The sequence below is a fragment of the Crotalus tigris genome, unplaced genomic scaffold (genome assembly GCF_016545835.1).
Source record: "Crotalus tigris isolate CLP2741 ecotype Arizona unplaced genomic scaffold, ASM1654583v1 scf7180000017632.1879674, whole genome shotgun sequence".
Taxonomy (NCBI): Eukaryota; Metazoa; Chordata; class Lepidosauria; order Squamata; family Viperidae; genus Crotalus; species Crotalus tigris.
Genome location: NW_024096526.1, coordinates 612,607 through 627,337, shown reverse-complemented (window position 1 = coordinate 627,337; position 14,731 = coordinate 612,607). Strand labels below are relative to the sequence as shown.

At 39.3% G+C, this 14,731-nt stretch overlaps 1 protein-coding gene across 3 annotated transcripts in view; it reads right to left on the bottom strand.

Annotated features, from left to right (window-relative positions):
- Nucleotides 1-14,315, bottom strand: part of LOC120304256 (NADPH--cytochrome P450 reductase) — a 54,642-nt gene extending 40,327 nt beyond the window's left edge. The window contains exon 1 of one of the 3 annotated variants that reach the window (XM_039334625.1): nt 14,163-14,315. The gene's annotated coding sequence lies outside the window, so the exon portion shown is untranslated. Of the gene's footprint in view, nt 1-5,096; nt 5,253-14,162 lie in introns of those variants that run through there. The other 2 variants (XM_039334622.1, XM_039334623.1) reach the window with 2 other exon arrangements.
- Between the last annotated feature and the right edge of the window lie 416 nt (nt 14,316-14,731).

Sequence of the window (14,731 nt, the reverse complement as noted above, 5' to 3'; positions counted from 1 at the left end):
CATTTTCCTATAGAAATGGGAATATAAAATAGCAGCTCCCTAATCCTTTATTCTGAATTAATGCTGGCTTTTTCCAACTTGGTGCCTTCTCTATGTACAGAACTACACTACCAACAGCTACGTACAGAACTACACCTACAGCCTACAAAAACATAGGTATCAGGGTAGCTAAGTACGGCTGAATTCTCAATCAAACAGCAAACCAGCCACAATTATCTGAGTTCAACACAATATCCCCAAACCAACTCTCATTAGTATAAAGTTTGAAACAAAATACTGAATGGCCTTAACCACTCACTTTCTGGTCTGCACAAGGAAACAGAGTAGGCCAAAACTGTGTGGGATAGTTTGTAATACATCCAAGCTATGGAACCTATCCAGTTAAGTCACAATAGGGTCTATTATATTAATAAATTAAGTGTTTTGTTAATAAAACCTGAGTTTAAGTTTATGACCTAAAGAGGCCAATTATCTCCATGAGCCTAACCATCCAGAGACCTAGAGTATTTAATAAGCAAAATAATAAAACACTGAAGTCTTCCCAGACTTCCCAGATTCCACTCTAGGAAGCAATTCCAATGCATATGCTCCTAAGAGTTCAAGCACAGCGAAGAGAAGGGCTCAATAGGGTCATTGCAAATCGCATTCACATATATTCATGTTGCTGACTAAGCAGGGCACAAGTGAACATCATCTGGGGCAGGGTAGGCAACCTTGGCTCTTTTATGACTCATGGACTTCAACTCCCAAATTCCTGAGCCAGCATGGCTAAGCATGGAAACCTCTCCCTTTCCCCTCAGTATGGCTGCTCAGGAATTCTGGGAGTTGAAGTCCACGAGTCATAAAAGAGCCTATGAGCCAAGGTTGCCTACCCCTGATCTGGGGAAAAAGAGTGAACACAGCTGGTTCTTTATTATTCCACCAAAACCACAATCAAGCACAGCTGTTTAAAAGTAATCTGATAATTTGATTATATACCAGGGGCCTCAAAAACCAGCTTCAATTTAGATCAGCTGGAAACTCATTCTTAGGGTCAGAATGGAATAGAAGGAAGAAAACAAGTTTATGAAAACGTATCTTGGAAGGATCTATTACAGCCCAGACATGAAACAAAGCTTTTCCAAAAGCTAACACTTTTGTAAAAATGATACCTTGGGAAGCTAACCATAAACCTGAGAAAAATAATGACTTAATATAGCAGAAAGACAAGAGATTTGGAGATTACTTTGGAATTAACTTGAACAGGGAAATCCAAACTGTCAGATTATTTAAAATGGTGGCTAGTTTTGTAAGATATCTAATTGTGCATTAGGTTCATATGGCACACTAAATCAAAACCTAATGTTACGGCATACTGTATCTGTTGCCAAAGACACGGTGCACATCTCAAATTCAATTGGCTAAGAACAACCAAGCTTGGGGAGTGCCAAGAACTCCATAGTTCAGCCCCGAGCTACAGATAGAGCTTCTCTATTGGTCTTGAATTGTCTAGTGTAGACATAATCTGGTATGCTATCCAAATTAGATAAACTGTTCACCCATTCTTCATTTTTTCACTTGCAAGATAAAACTATCCATTACCCTGGTGGTTCCATTTAGGTCACCATCCTACATTTGAGTTGCTTTAGAGGTAAACACAAAGACAAGCTATTCTAAAGGTGATTGGCATATTTGAAGTCAGCAACAGTGGTGATAGAAAATTTTGCTGGTTTGTTGCATCATATGCAATGCAATTACTCACATGCTAATTTAAACTGAGCTTCAATTGATCCTTAAAAATGCAATTCCTGGGACATTTTTCTGGAAGTTTGTTCCACGGGGATCAATGTTGATTACATCAGTATGAATAAAATAACTTAAGCCAACTGAAAGTCCTGCTACCTAGCTAATATTTTCAGTTCACTGGCACATGTAAATGAAAATTGTCCATATCTAAAGAGAAAAATGGGCAAATTTGCCAGGAAAATTCTGCCACTGTCATCTATCATAGTTCACTAGAAGAGGGACTCTATCAAGTGGAATCCTTGGTGCTCCGAGATGGTCAGTTACTTCATTATCAATTAATAATATGGACTGTAATTGATCTTTTTTCGAAGCAGGCTCATTTCTTCGCCTGCAGGGGACTCCCGTTAGCCCAGAAACTAGCCAAAATGTTCCTTAAGCACATTTACAGGCTGCATTGCACACCAAAATGGATAATCTCTGACGGGGGGGGGGTGCAATTCACAGTCAAGTTTTGGAGGGGTTTCCTGAAAATAATTGGCTCATCACAAGGATTGTCGTCGGCTTTTCATCTGTCTACGAATGGGGCTGCTGAAAAAGCGTGTCAAGGTTCCGACTAAAGAAACACTTCAAAGAACTTCCAGGCATGTTTATCCTAAAGTCTTTATTAACAGTATAACAAATCGACGGCACATCATGGATGTTTATGCCGGAATCTGAATTTCTCTTGCTTGCCTCTAACTTTTCTTTCTAAACCCCTCCCTTATTTTGCAGTCATAAATCACATCTTCCATTTAGCCCTGAGGGCAAAGATTCACTCCCGGTTCCCGGGCTTTTCCCTCCTCCCTCCTCTGCTCTGCATTAACTCTAAAAATACCAGACAGTTTTGCATATTTTGTCAAAGCAAGAATATACAGTATTTGCAGCGTTGACAGCAAACTCAATGGTGGAGCAGTACCTTAGGTGTTATGTGGACTACCAACAAACAAATTGGACTGACCTCCTCCCTTTTGCTGAAGTGGCTTACAACAATACCGTTCATAGCAGCACTGGTTTCACTCCTTTTAAGATTGCCACAGGAAAAGAATTCAACCCAATACCTGAGTATCCTCAAGGACCCTCTACCTCCCAGACTCTTGACCAATGGATGTCAAAATGGGGGGAGGTTTGTGACAAAACAAAAAAAACACTGAAAAAAGCCTCAGAAACATATAAAAAACAAGCTGATAAAAAGTGATCTCCTCAGAGATCATTCCATGTTGGGGAAAAGGTTTATTTATCCACAAAATATCTACGACTTAAGTTGCCTAGTAAGAAGGAATGGGGGTGAAGCAGTGGCGGGCAGCAGGGCAGGGCCGGGGCCGTTTTTTGGGCAGTCTCTAAAAGGTTCATCATCACTGCTCTAAGTATATACTTGAAGTTGACTTTTGTTCTGTAGTGCACTTAAAAACATTTTAAAGTCATGTATTACATAACAAGGAAAACTGCTGCCAAGTATCATGAAAGGTCATATAATTTTTCACCTGTCACAATCAAAGACTGGGATATATTGAAGCCCAAAGACATACTTTGGAGAAAGAGAATAAGACTAAAACTATTTTGCATGGAGCATTATTTATAGGGAGACATGAACCCAGAAAAATGAGTCTATAGTTGAAGAAAGCCATGGAGAAGGGCTCGAAGAAAATATTCAGTAGCTGTTACAGAAACAAGAGCAGAAGCATGATTCGGTTACTATAGCCTATCTCAAAGTTTATTTCTAGTCTTCCTGAGGAGTCAGTTTCGTGATCAGCTCTATCTCCTATTATATATCTTTTGATATATAATAAATATGACAATCATATTTATTATATATCAAATTTCTTAACATTGCATGAGTGAGAGAACCAGATTTGCCAAACTGGAGACCAGGTGTATTGGGGGGAGGAAAAACAAATGAAAAGAGATTCTAAATTACACATGAAGACTATTCCCACCCAAGGGAAACCAAAGTCTCTTTGAACATAAATATTATTCTTAAAAGGACAAAGAAGATCAGAACATGGAAAAAAAGATATATATGTGTTTACAAATGTCAGCTAGCAGTCCATCCACACTCAGACCAGCTATACATTTTAAAGATGTGAAAAGATCAAGATTTGAAGACAAAAAGGGATCTTGGAAAACACTTTTAGATTAAAAAAAACCTCTTTTAAGATACATTTAAGAACATGCCAACAGGAGCTATGTGTGCACAACCACCTCCCTCCTTCCACTTCATTTTTCCAAATATGCCATGGAATTTAGCTTAGTGCATATCCCTAATATACCACAGGCTTCATCTTTAATTTCTGAAAATTTTATCCCTTTCAGGTATCTGACAATTAAAATACAGCACTCACTACATATTAATTTCTAAGAGGTTAATCTGTTAAAATTGCCACTGTAAGGCATCCTTGGCTCACATATTTCAAGCTTCCTCAAAAGGCATCAGAAGTCAAGAACCTATGACATAACAGTGTATATGCAAGGCGACCTCCAGTATCCTAGGTCTAATTCCTTCACTTGCTAAACAAAACACATCTCCATTTGCAAGTTAACAGAAGAGCGTCTTCTCAAAACAAGCATGATTCTGCTGCATTTAAAAGCTCCAGAGTTCAACAGACGCTGATTTACAAGGCCCCAAAATTCCTGACACAATCACACAATTCAGAGTTTCTCAGCTGAGTATATTCCCCTTGAAAGACAGCCCTAATTCCACCAGAAAAATATAAAGGTCTCCTCAGCATGATTGCATTTTGAGTTCATTCTGAAACACAAAACTTTTTGAAGAAAAATTAAAGTGTCAAATGAGATGTTTATGCCAATATTATGGATTAAAGACTTTGATTTCATTTTCTTTACCTATCATGCCAAGGAACTAATACTGACCCCATCCGCTCTTTCCCAATGAAGTAGGATGCTCTGTTTTTATAGCCACCTAACATCTTCTCTTCCTTTTTTAAAAAAGGAAATTAAAATGGCAGAATTTTACTTTTTAAAGAATCCATCCAGCCTAGGCTGACAACCAAGCCCTGGCTGAACTGCTTGAATTGAACCTTTTTCGAATAGGAAACCTCAGTATTCCCTAGGCCCAGAACCCGGGATGCCACACGATGTTTACTTTGCTTTTTTGCAACCTTTCGTTATCGTAAAGATCCAAGACTCCCAACTTTTCCCTACTTCTTACTCCCAGACGGGTCTCTTCCTTCTCTAAAGCAAGCACCAGAAATCTAGCCTCTATATTGCCCTCCATTTAAAGCAAGCCAGAGGAACCCAGGAGAAGACCCCAGCCCCAGTTCTTCCCCTCAACATTTCGGGATCCCCAGCCTGAGCTCCATCGCCCCAAAACTCACCCACCAACGCTCCCAAGTGGAAAGAAAACGATGGCCAATTGTAGCGGCGACAATAGGAGCAACAGCACCTCTCCTCTCGAAAGCCCAGACAGAAAGAAGGGGTGGAGAATGGACTCTACCACTGAGCGACGGGGGGGGGGGGAGGAAGGACCAAGAAAGTGCCCGGGCAAACTCCTCCCTCTCCAAAAGTTGACTTTTTATATATCCTGCGCCAAATCCATCTCAGCACTTCCACTTGCCTCTGTTCCCGGGAAAGGGAATTTTTCAGCATCCTGCCTACGCATGTTAGGAATGGTACGGCCTTCTCGGCTCCAGGCTGAATGGACTACGCGTATATTAAAGGTCCAGCGCATGATTGAGATTAAGGGTTGGGTTATAGAAATATTACTCAACTTTAACAACTTTAAACCCTGGACTAGACTAGGATTTATATTCAGTTGAGTTGTTACATGTCTTTCTGAAATAAAGCCTCTGTTCGGTGGGCAAGAACAGATTGTGTTCTCAGAATCAGAATAGAACTGGAAGGGATCGTCGAGGTCTTCTATCTAGATCAGTGTTTTTCCACCTTGACAATTTTAAGGCATATGGACTTCAACTCCCAGAATTCCACAGCCAGCAATGCTGTGGAATGCTGGAATTCTGGGAGTTGAAGTCCACATACCTTAAAATTGTCAAGTTTAAGAAACACTGATCTAGATTCTAATATAGACCAACCCCTTGCTCAAACAGGAGAAGACAAGTGACTCTTCAGTCTCTTCTTAAAAAACCTCAGTGATGAAGCACCCACAACTTCTGAAGGCAAGTTGTTCCGCTGGTTAATTGGTCTCACTGTTAGGAAGTTTCTCCTTAATTCCAGGTTGCTTCTCTCCTTGATTGGTTTCCATCCATTGTTTCTTGCCCTGCCCTCTGGTGCTTTGGAAAATAAATTGACCCCCTCCTCTTTATGGCAACCTCTCAAATACTGGAATACTGCTATCACGTCCCCCCAGTCCTTCTTTTCTCTAGACTAGCCAAACCCAAATCTAGCAACCATTCTTCATATGTTTGTTCATCTTCATAATTAATAAGATGCTTAATTAATCAGGAAAGGGCTTAGCTGCATTCTCACAATAAGCTCTTTTGAAGTTAAGCCTGGTTTTTTTTCTAGTTTGTAATACTGGGTGTATGAACTCTGGTTAGTTTATTGTTCAGTATGTAATCATGTGGAATCAAATCTGACTGGATATCCTTTATGAAACCTAATATTAAATATATTAATATTAATATAGGCATTCTAAATTACAGTCTATGTAATTAAATCCATGAGATGGATTTAGTTTTAAGAAAGGAGTATTTAATACAGCTGTTACTGAAAGACGGGCTGGGGGAGGAAGTGATAAAAGAAATAATAAAGCAATTGTTCTTGCATTAATGAACTTAGTTAACATATGTTTTAGTAACAGAATCCTGAGATTTGCTTAATTCATAAATAAAAATGGTCCCAAAATCTTTACATTTATTAGTCTTTAAGGTGCCACAAGATTCTGGGGACTGTAACCTTAGTGCAATGCTTGCCAAGTACATCTAAGGTAAAGCACTTTTCTAGAGTCGACTTCCTTAAGCGGCCCCAGAGTTGCTCAGCTGTGGGAGGACACCAAAATACAGATGGAGGCATGCAGGGTTGGGAAATGGTAAATTAAGATGTCTTCAGGCTGGGATGAGAAAGCTGTGGATTTCCCCACAGTTTGCTGATTGTTGCAAAACTGCAATATGACAACTGTAGGGAGGGCAGAATGACTTTAAAGATCAACTTCAGTTGAAACGGGAACTTTTTTTGCTGGGATTAATGGATAACTTTGGATGATGATTTTTATATGATTACTGCTGGGAGATTATTATAGGTCTAAGAATGGGAAAACTCTGAAATACCAACAATAGAGGAATGGTTGATGAAAATGACAGAACTAGCAGAGATAGCAAAATTAATTTGTGTGATTAGAAAAAGATCAACAACTACATTTAGCAGTTACTGGAAATCACATGGATTTTTTGCTGGAAAGGGTACAAAAATGAACTTATGATGTATGGATTGGAAGATTAGAAAGGATATTTATGGAAAGGACATTAGAGAGGGTAAAATATAAGCACATTTATAACTGCTCTTAAAAGGATTGAAAACAGTTTCCTTATTCTTTATCTTTTTTCCCTTTTTTGCTATTTTCTTTTTTTCACTATTTACTATTTTTCTTTATTTTTATGATTTTACTTTACTAGAATTTTTTAAATAAAAATTACATTTAAAAAAGTCCAAATGAAAAGATTTGGACCACCTGGGATTAATAGCCATTCCAGCGAAAGTGCTTCCCTAAAACCACCACCTACAGGTAGTCCTCGACTTACGACCACAATTCTGGGAGTTGACGTCCACGAGTCATAAAAGAGTTAAGGTTGCCTTGAGTCCAAAATTTTTGTTACTTAAGACACTTAAGTGAATTTTGTCCCATTTTACATTTCTCGCCACAGTTGTTAAGTGAATCAATTAAGTTAGTGAAATGGCTGTTAAGTGAACCTGGCTTCCCCATTGACTTTGCTTGTCAGAAGGTCACAAACGATGACTACATGGCCCCAATTTATGCAACTGTCATAAATCTGAGTCTGTTGCCAAGCATCAGAATTTTGATCACATGACCATGAGGATGCTGCAGTGGTTCTAAGTGTGAAAAATGGTCAAAGTCACTTTTTTTCAGTGCCATTGAAACTTTGAACGGTCACTAAATGAACTGCTGTAAGTCAAGGACTTTCTGTACAAGTTGCCAAAATCTGAGGAACTACTAGATGACAACAAAAAGTTAGGGCATTATGAGTTTCCTTGCTGGAATTTTGCAAGCAAATTCAGTAGCTTTAATGCCACCGATTATACTAAAATGCAATGTGATGTATTTACTTTTGTTTTAATGATGAATTAATCTAGTCATAGTGATTTATAACTCCTGGTTTATGTCTTATTGCTTATCTAGCCCAAGGCTTAGTTGATCCTTGATGAGACTGATTTATTATTCCAAAGAAGACTACTTGGGCTTTAAGAGTTTGATGATTTAATAATAAAAGCTTGAAATAAAAATTCATCCCATCTGCTAGAAGGTTAATAACAATAACAATAATAGAGTTGGAAGGACCTTTGAAGTCTTCTAGTCCAACCCCCTGCACAGGCAGGAAACCCTATACTATTTCAGACAAATAGTTTAGACAAAGAATGCAATAAAATTTGTCTGGCATGATCTATTTTTGACAAACCCATGTTGGTTTATGGTTATGCAGAAAAAACCGATCATAAGAGAGGTAAGGATCCTTTAAGAAATGCTGGACCTACCCAGTTACATAAGGATTCCTTTTTTATTTGTTTAAGAGGTGTGAAAACTCACTTGGAGAGTATTTGCAGAGCACATTTTATACATATATACCAGACGGATTACACCCCAGAGTTCTCAAGGAACTGGCAGATGTGATATCGGAGCCACTGAACTATATTTTTCAAAGATCCTGGAACACAGGGGAACTACCAGAGGACTGGAAAGAGCTGATGTAGTTCCCATCCTCAAAAAAGGAAAAAAAATGGATCCAGGAAATTACAGACCTATCAGCCTGACCTCAATACCTGGGAAGATCCTGGAAAAGATAATCAAACCACGAATCAACGAACACCTAGAGGAAAACAAAGTCATTACTAAAAGCCAACATGGGTTTGTCAAAAATAGATCATGCCAGACAAATCTTATTGCATTCTTTGACCAAGTGACAAAATTAGTGGATCAGAGGAATGCTGGGGACATAATTTACTTGGACTTCAGTAAGGCATTTGATAAAGTAGATCACAACCTACTACTTGATAAGATAGAAAAATGTGGGGTAGACAGAATCACCACCAGATGGATCCGTAGCTGGCTGACCGGCCGTACTCAGCGAGTGGTCCTCAGTGGAACTGCATCTATACGGAGGGAAGTGTGTAGTGGGGTGCCCCAGGGCTCTGTTCTGGGCCCAGTACTCTTCAACATCTTCATCAACGATTTGGATGAAGGGATAGATGGGGAACTCATCAAATTTGCAGACGACACCAAGCTGGCAGGAATAGCCAACACTCCAGAAGACAGGCTTAAGATACAGAAGGATCTGGACAGACTTGAACACTGGGCACTAACAAACAAAATGAAATTCAATGGTGAAAAAAGCAAGGTTCTACATTTAGGCAAGAAAAACCAAATGCACAAGTACAGCATAGGTGGCACCATGCTCAATAGTAGTAACTGTGAGAGGGACCTCGGAGTCCTAGTAGACAATCACTTAAATATGAGCCAGCAGTGTGCTGCAGCTGCCAAAAAGGACAACACAGTGCTAGGCTGCATTAACAGAGGGATAGAATCAAGATCACGTGAAGTATGAATACCACTCTTCAATGCCTTGGTAAGGCCACACTTGGAATACTGCATCCAGTTTTGGTCACCACGATGTAAAAAAGATGTTGAGACTCTAGAAAGAGTACAGAGAAGAGCAACAAAGATGATTAGGGGACTGGAGGCTAAAACATATAAGGAACGGTTGCGAGAATTGGGTATGTCTAGTTTAACGAAGAGAAGGACAAGGGGGGACATGATAGCAGTATTCCAATATCTCAGGGGCTGCATAAAGAAGAGGGAATTAAGCTTTTTTCCAAAGCACCTGAAGGCAGGACAAGAAGCAACGGGTGGAAACTAATCAAGGAGAGAAGCAACCTAGAACTAAGGAGAAACTTCCTGACAGTGAGAACAATTAATCAGTGGAACAGCCTGCCTCCAGAAGCAGTAAATGATCCAACACTGGAAGTTTTTAAGAAGAGACTGGACAGCCATTTGTCCGAAATGGTGTAGGGTTTCCTGCCCGAGCAGGGGGTTGGACTAGATGACCTCCAAGGTCCCTTCCAACTTTACTACTATTACTATATATGATTTCCTTACTTCATAATTAATGATTACTGTGCTCTGGGGCATAATACTATGATGCATACATGTTTAGTGTTTTTCCTCTTGCTACTATTAAAAATATCACTGAATTCCTCAACCTTGTAAACAGGAAATAAAAAGGAGAGAACAAAAGTTTCATGTCTGTTATCATCAGGATTATTGGTTCTAAATCCTGGGAGCAAAATAAAACTCCTTAGTCAGGAGCTTATACAGGTTTATGAGATCCATGAAATTTAATTGAAAATGGTATCTAATCCAAGATTTTGAATCTAATATTGGCCAGCCTTTGAGAAAACATTCTCTGCTTTTCATTAAATGCTATTCAAAGATATATGAACTCCAGTACAACAAAACACCATATATTACTCGGAGGCAAGCTTTACTCAAGTCATCAACAAAAATGTTCCCAACAGTGAAAAAAAATCACTCTATTATTTGTACCTTTGCATCTTTGTTGATTCCTGGTGACTGCCTGGACAGGTCCCTGCAGTTTTCTTGGAAAGGTTTCAGAAATGGTTTGCTATCTACTTCTTAGAACTGAGAGTGATTGGCCTAAGGTCACCCATCTGTCTGTGCCTAATATAAGACTAGAACTCACAGGTTTCTAGCCTAATGCCTTAACGATTACACCAAGCTGGCTCTCTATTATATTGTATTAAAACGTTCAGTAAAGTTTCCTGAAAACTGCAGTCCTTGAACTCTTCCCTTTCTGGTTCTGAACACTATAACACCACTATTCACCTTTCTCTACAGGTCATTCCTCATTGAACTGCAATCATTCAATCGATTCTTTTCTTTTTTCACTTTTTTTTTTGAAGGGGGTTGGCTTTATTCATCTTTACATTTATCTCTAGTATTACAGCCTCTGCCTCGTTCCAGTTTTGTTCTACTTCTCCAGAAGGGAGGGGTTGGTGATGGGCAAAAAGTATTCTAACACATCTACCCATATTTAAGAGGTCTTCTTCATGGACCACCAGGCCTGAAGCAACTAGGTGGGGCATAGACTAGCTCACAAATGAAATATTTCTTTCACAATAACAGGCCTTTGCATAATGCGTCCAAAGTAAGATAATTTGAGCCGCATCATTTATGTCTCAAGTTTATTTTATATGGCATAGCAAAAGGCAGCACAGTCTCTATATCTCAAGTGAGAATTCTGGATTGATTTGTTTGATGATCCATTTGTTTGTTTTCTTGGCTGTCCACAGTATTCTCAGGAATCATCTTTAATACCAAAGTTCAAAGTGTCAATACTTTCTATCCCATTTCTTCCAAGTCCAACTTTCACATCCATAGAATGTTACAGGGAAAATCATGGCCTACGTGATTTTGATCTTTGTAGGTAAGCACACATCCCAATATCTGAATTTTCCAGGGCCTTTATGGCTGTTCTACCTAGAGTTACTTATGGTATATTTTTTAACAGCTTGTTCTTTAATTTTGATCATTTATCCTAAAAGGCAAGTGCTATGTACCACTTTGATATCTTCATTGTCAATTCTAAAACTGGTTGTTGTACCTGCTTTTATTAGTTTGGTCTTCTTTATATTTAATATTAGAAATGCAAGAAAGCAAAATGGCTGTCTGAGGAAGCTTTGCAAGTAGCTGAGGGAAGAAGGGAAGCGAAAGGCAAGGGAGAAAGAGAAAGATACACCCAATTGAATGCAGAATTCCAGAGAGTAGCTAGAAGAGATAAGAATGCCTTCTTAAATGAACAGTGCAAAGAAATAGAAGAAAACAACAGAATAGGGAGGAACAGAGATCTCTTCAAGAAAATTGGAGATATGAAGGGAACGTTTCATGCAAAGATGGGCATGATAAAGGACCAAAATGGCAGAGACCTAACAGAGGCAGAAGAGATTAGAAGAGATGGCAAAACTACACAGAAGAACTATACAAGAATGAGCTTAACATCTCAGATAACCACAATGAGATGGTCACTGACCTCGAACCAGACATCCTAGAATGTGAAGTGAAATGGGCCTTAGAAAATCTGAGCAACAACAAAGCTAGTGGAGGTGACAGTATTCCAGCTGAGCTATTCAAAATCTTAAAAGATGATGCAGTAAAAGTGCGACACTCAATTTGCCAGCAAATTTGGAAAACTCAACAGTGGCCACAAGATTGGAAAAGGTCAGTTTACATTCCAATTCCAAAGAAAGGCAATGCCAAAGAATGTTCAAACTATCGCACCATTGCACTCATTTCACATGTTAGTAAAGTTATGCTTAAAATCCTACAAGCTAGACTCCAGCAGTATGTGGATCGAGAACTACCAGAAGTACAGGCAGGATTTCGAAGAGGCAGAGGAACTAGAGATCAAATTGCCAACATACGCTGGATCATGGAGAAAGCTAGGGAGTTCCAGAAAAACATCTACTTCTGCTTCATTGACTATGCAAAAGCCTTTGATTGTGTGGATCACAACAAATTGTGGCAAGTTCTTAAAGAGATGGGAGTACCAGACCATCTCATTTGTCTCTTGAGAAACCTATATGCGGGTCAAGAAGCAACAGTGAGAACCGAACACGGAACCACTGATTGGTTCAAAATTGGAAAAGGAGTCCGGCAAGGCTGTATACTGTCGCCCTGCCTATTTAACTTATATGCAGAGCACATCATGAGAAAGGCAGGGCTAGATGAATCAAAAGTTGGAATTAAGATTGCCGGGAGAAATATCAACAACCTAAGATATGCAGATGATACCACTCTAATGGCAGAAAGTGAAGAGGAACTAAAGAGCCTCTTGATGCGGGTGAAGAAGGAGAGTGCAAAAGTTGGCTTGAAACTCAACATTAAGAAAACCAAAATCATGGCATCCGGCCCTCTCAATTCCTGGCAAATAGATGGGGAAGAAATGGAGGTAGTGACAGATTTTATTTTTCTGGGCTCAAAGATCACCTCAGATGGGGACTGCAGCCAAGAAATTAAAAGACGCTTGCTCCTGGGGAGGAAAGCTATGGCAAATCTAGACAGCATACTAAAAAGCAGAGACATCACCCTGCCAACAAAAGTGCGTATAGTCCAGGCCATGGTTTTCCCAGTTGCAATGTATGGCTGTGAAAGTTGGACCATAAGAAAGGCTGAGCGCAAAAGAATTGAGGCCTTTGAACTATGGTGCTGGAGAAGACTCCTGCGAGTCCCTTGGACTGCAAGGCGTTCAAACCGGTCAGTCCTAGAAGAGATCAACCCCGACTGCTCTTTAGAAGGCCAGATCCTGAAGTTGAAACTCAAATACTTTGGCCACCTAATGAGAAGGAAGGACTCACTGGAGAAGGGCCTAATGCTGGGAAAGATTGAGGGCAATAGAAGAAGGGGACGACAGAGAATGAGATGGCTGGATGGAGTCACTGAAGCAGTAGGTGTGAACTTAAATGGACTCCAGAAGATGGTAGAGGACAGGAAGACCTGGAGGAACGTTGTCCATGGGGTCGCGATGGGTCGGACACGACTTCGCAATTAACAACAACAACAACAACAAATATTTAATATTAGTACCATTTTTTCCACTGTGTAGGAATAATCGCTGCGGTGCTTGACTTTTATTAGAACTTGCAATAATCCATTAAAGCATTTGTTATGCTCCATATTCTACCTTGAGCTTTAGCAGCCTCTAAAACTCTCAAGTTTTAAACCATTGAATGAAGTTTTTACAGAGGCTAAAATCAGCAGTTTAGCATTACCAAAATAATAAAAGCATTACAGAAACAAATGTGGATAACATATAAGAAATGCAGAGTAGAAATTGGAGTGTTGCAAATTCAGTGGTTTCAGATCTTTATAAAAAATGAACTAGTTTTGTAACAATAGATGGAGGTTTGGACAATATAAGTCCATATGGCTTTTTGTCATAGAGTTATCTGGAGGATGTGGAACTCTTCCATTTATATCCCCCATTTAGTTGGATACTCTATATGTTATGTTGGAACTGACTATGTTGCCAACATAGTATAGCATGATAATACAAATACATCCTCATGGCCCCAAGAAAAAAAGACCCCCAGAAATCCAGAAGTTATATTCAAATTATTCTGCTTAGATAAGAGAAGCAAAGCTATAGGATTCAAATGGAGATAGCTGTTATACTACTAACCTGCTCAGAGGTTGCAACCGTAAAAATTATTTCAGTCAATCCCGATTAATTGCTTTTTCTTTTGCAGTCTTGAGTGATGCAAGATGGCAAAATTTACAGTGAAAGCAACACTGGATGAATATATTTTTCAGGTACTAGTCCTCACTCCACAAACAAGGATCACTTAGTAAAAATCCAGTTGAATCGCAACTTCACCCTTGAGTTTCCTATTTATTATAAGACTTAAGCCTGTTGAGTTCACTTGTGCCACATGTCAGTTGTGGAGAAAGGGTGGAGAAATGAAGGAGGGGAGGGCAGAAACTTCTAGAATCGTACCAAGAGCTCTCTATAATTACAAAGATGACAAAGAATTTCACAATGGCTATCACAGCCGTAAATTAAGCTGACCTTATCTTTAGGCAATGTACATTGTGCAATCAGCTATGGCAACCTGCCTTTAAAAAAAAGGTCAATCAATTTTTTGACTTCACTGTTTCAGAAGTGAGGGTTTTTAAAAATGATTTTATGAATTACTTCAGAACAAAAGGTGGAAGATTTCCAGTAATAAAGCAAAGGGGAGACCTTATGCA